Source organism: Asparagus officinalis, chromosome 3 (assembly GCF_001876935.1).
Source record: "Asparagus officinalis chromosome 3, Aspof.V1, whole genome shotgun sequence".
Classification (NCBI taxonomy): Eukaryota; Viridiplantae; Streptophyta; class Magnoliopsida; order Asparagales; family Asparagaceae; genus Asparagus; species Asparagus officinalis.
The window spans coordinates 29,768,693-29,773,532 of record NC_033796.1 but is presented as its reverse complement, the minus strand read 5'-3'; positions in this window follow the sequence as shown (position 1 = coordinate 29,773,532).

Sequence of the window (4,840 nt, the reverse complement as noted above, 5' to 3'; positions counted from 1 at the left end):
AGAACCCATCAATGCACGTCTCGTGGTTGGTCATGGCACCACTAATGAGGAACTCGACGTCCACGGCGTCGAACCTCAAAGCAACGACATCGCTTTCGGCGAGGCGAAGCTCCTCGAGTGAGTCCTGGAACAAGTACGTGCAGTCCTGGAGGGCATTGCGTTCGCGACGGGTGAGAGTCGCGGAGGAGAGGGAGATGGTTTGGAGGCGGGAGGAGGAGTTTTGGATGGAGGAGACGGCGAGGTTAAGAGAGGCGTGGATGACATCGTTGTGAGAGGAGAGGGATGCGAGGTGAGGGGAGGCGGAGATGGTGGAGTAGCAGAGGTCGGGGTGGCGAGCGGCGGCGCAGGAGGAGAGGAGGATCGAGTGGGGGGTCGTCGCTGAGAGAGTTGAGGTGGGGTTCTGGAGGAGGAGGAGGAGAGGGAGGAGATAGAGGAGCAGGTTCATGGGTTGATTTTGTTGCGTGCTCAGTTTTCGACGGTAGAGTGTGTGTGCGTGATGGATGGAGAGAGGGTTTATAAACTTAGTGATGTAGGAGGGAGGGCGAATTGAATCGTGAGGATTAATGTTGTCGTCGGTGCACCAGCCTCTCGGCAGTGTACTTCTTCATTTGTGTTGGTAATCAATAGTTTGAATTGATTCCCTTTAAGCCTCTGCAGTGTACTTCTTGTTTGGGTTGGTAATTAATGGTTTTGATTTCTTTTAGGATGGAAATAGAAATGTGTTGTCGTCGATGCACCAGCCTCAGCAGTAGTGGACTTCTTGATTTGGGTTGGTAATCAATGGTTTTGATTCCTTTTAGGCTGGAAATAGAAATGTGTATTTTATCTGAACGCGTCTGGAGACTGAAAAGTAATTAATGTAAAGTCGGCTAAAATTTGAAGAGTGCTTTGAATTTCCATCTTTTTTTCCTTCTTGTTTGATAGCTCAAAATGTTGGATGGAAAAATAAATTGAGACGCGCCTATCCAAAAGGGGAGCAAGTCCAGAACACATTAAGCTGTCATCCTGATATTTTTTTAAACGTGTTATCGCAACACGAACTGGTGCACACTAACTAGATATAAGCTATAATGCATTTCTACGATTATATGATGATATTTATTATATATTTAATTAATTAGCATTCAAGATTTTGAGAGAGTACACATCAGCATAGAATGTACTGCATGCATGAGAGCGGGGTGTTCTCAATCATTCGTGAGTTAGTCATGGAACAATTTAGTTATTCAATTGGTCCCCCCTTTTAACCTTGTAATCACCTCGATCACTCGCATGCAAGCATTCTGACTTATTCATATATATTCAATATGATTTGAGTATACACTTGTAGAAGCTAAACAAAAGAGAAACTCGTGCGCATAAAATATGAGAGTAGAGGATACATGGCACGCACCAAAGACGGTGGACGAAAAGCGGCGACATTTACGGAAGGAAAAGGCTACAGGCACATTGTTAAATCACAACCCCAACCATATTCTCTCTATCTACAGTGCAATGGGATAGAGAGAATGTGGTTGGGGTTGTGGTTTAACAATGTGCCTGTAGCACTACCCTTTACGGAAAGATGACCATGACAATTTGCTTAATTGGGCCTTTTGCTATTTAAGTTTGCTTAATTCATATGGAAATCTCCTGTCCCTCATAAGGTAAAAGTTTTTCACTGGATTCTTAGTCATCAAAAACTACAAACGAAAGATGTGCTGACTAAAAAGGGTTGGACCGGCGATACTACATGTCCATTATGTAATTCTGCTAGTGAGACCCATGACCACCTTTTTTCCAAATGTTCAGTTATTAGAGAAGTTTGGTCATTGATCACCCCCAACCTCCATTCTGACATATGGCCGCAAGATATTTCTGCTCTTCTTTCTGGATCTCCCAACCAATTCATCCACTACTGTATCAGATGCCTATGGAGAGTTTTACTACCTTGTTGCTGTTGGAGAATTTGGTTTAGCAGAAATAATAAGATTTTTAATGGTGTAGTTGCTTCTCCTTTGATCATAGCAGCTCATATTGCTCATTAACTTCTCCCCGTTTTTCGGTTCAAAACAAAAAGTTTGTTGGGCCAGCTCAGACCTAGGACCTGCTAGCAAGACATGGAACTTCTCCCCGTTTTTCGGTTCAAAACAAAAAGTTTGTTGGGCCAGCTCAGACCTAGGACCTGCTAGCAAGAAATAAACAAATACAAAGCCCAAAGTCATCTGTACTATTCCGAAAACGGGCCTGTCCCAAAGTCATATTTAGGCAATTCCTTGATTCCACAAATAAGAGTGAGTTTCTCGACCAGATGATTTTATGTATGAGGTTTCAAAGACGGTGGACGAAACGCGACGACATTTACGGAACGATGACCATGACAGTTTGCTTAATTGGGCCTTCTGCTATTTAAATTCGTTGGGCCAGCTCAAACCTGGGACCTACTAGCAAGAAATTAGCAAATACAAAGCCCAAAGTCATCTACTATTCCAGAACGATGACCATGACAGTTTGCTTAATTGGGCCTTCTGCTATTAAAATTCGTTGGGCCAGCTCAAACCTGGGACCTACTAGCAAGAAATAGCAAATACAAAGCCCAAAGTCATTCCAAAAACGGGCCAAGTCCCAAAGTCCTATTTAAGCAAAGGACACATAAGATGCATGTGTCTGTTTCTTTGATTGATTGATGAATAAAAAGACAAGCTACACGATAATGTACTATTTATGATAAAGTACTCGATTGTGTTTTGTTTTTAGGTGTTCTACTAGCAAGAAATAAACAAATACAAAACCCAAAGTCATCTACTATTCCAAAAACGGGCCAAGTCCCAAAGTCCTATTAAGGCAAAAGAACACATAAGATGTATATGTGCTTAAGCCAGCATAAGTTCCCTTCCGGTGTTCAAGCATATGGACCAATTTATCTGGTCACATGATTTTTTTTTTTTTGCTTTTTTTTTTCTAATCCCTGATCAGTAAAAACAAAGAGGTCTGTTATTGCTGTTCCTTTTTTGCAGAGGTCTTCATGTATTTGTTATGATTTTATTCCCTATTAACAATGCATACGTTTTTGTACTTGACGCTCATATGTTAACGGAGTTGTAGTAAACCAGGAACGTATTCATCATTAGTATTATGTTGAGATTGCGGTTCATATTCTCATACATATAAAAGAAAAGGTGACAAATGAACACGAGTTAAAATATTGGCCAAGGTTCAGATGCATATGATTTTGAGTTTTTCTTTTTCCCCTTTAATGCAAGGCAATTAGAATCAGGCTCAGCATCATCTGACTAATAGAACTAAACAACTATCTATGTTCCACATAATATCCATTTAAATGTGATGCAAAGATGAATAAATAATAATTTTTCTGTAAACAATTACAAAATATATGGCACATATTCTGAAAGTAACAAATTGTCGGATTATCAAACTACTGTAAATTTTTCTGCAACAACAACAACATCAACAAAGCTTTGTTCTAATTTTTCGGAGAGAGCTCCATGAAATATTTTCTGCATAAAGAAAGAAAGTTTGTTGAAGAGAGAATTACAATAAGGAACTTTTTAAGTGACAACAATAACAACAATAACAACAAAAAGCATATTTTTTCTAATTTTCTCGTAGGCTAAAATTTTTAAAGGCTTACATAAAATTTCTAGAATTAAAAATATATCAAAATTAAAATATATATAATTTTCAACAATTAATTTAGAATACATGTTCATATACATACATGTATACAAATAATTAAATATTACTTTATTACATACATGAGTATGTACATAGCAAAAGCAATGAGTACATGTCAGAATTTAAGAAATTAAGGGAAGTCACTAGATAGTAAATTTAAGCAGCACATACCATATTAAATAAGTTAAATGACAATTATATTATCATCTTTTCCGGTCACTTGTACAAATTAAAGCTAAGTCAACAAATAAGTTATCTTTTTATTTCACGTGGATCTGCACATATAAGTATGAAAAACTTCAATTTCACCTAAACCTGAACTTGGGGAGTTTTGCACGTAATCATCCTAAACTTTGTTTGTTCAACTTAACTCCTTTTAATTTTAAAGCATCCCACTTAGGGGCGGTTTGGTTCAACAAATTTTTTTGAATTTAAGGTGAATTTGAAATTTAAGCAAGAAACGTCTTATTTTCATTTATGGAATTCCATATAGTGTTTGTTTCAAAAAAATTTGGCATTAGGTATGTGCATAAAATGAAAAAATAGTAGGAACTTTGGGGATTCACCAAGTCCTACAATTGGGAGAGGATATGACAAATGCTGAAAATTTAAAGTTTTGACATTATGTATCCGTACAATTTGTATTTTCTTATATTTTTGGGTTTGAACCAAATAAAAAATAACAAAGTCTAGGATTTGCTTTCCTCTAATCATGTTGAACCAAATAAAATATTAGGAATTCCAAAATACATAAAAACCTATGAACTTTCTTGGTGTGATTCCAAATCCCATAATTTTACAATTTGAACCAAACAACCCCTTAGACTCCTTGAACTTTGTAGTTTTTTCCACCAACCCCCATTGTTGTTATACTATTGATGGTGACCAAGTAGAGGCAAATTTGTACAAAGTAAAGTGAGGTCAAGTGACACCACTTCACTCCACATGTTTGCTTCATATATAGTATCCACGTACATACACTCCCACTTTAAAAAGCCCCAGATCACAAATTCACCCCTCTAAAAAAACTCATAACTAGAGTATAAACTGATCTACAGAGTAAAGTGAGATCAAGTGACATGAGTACTGCTTCTATCAAAACCGTTAGCATACGAGCGGACAATTCTGACGGTCCATGTGCTTGGGGGAGGGGGGGGGGGGGCAA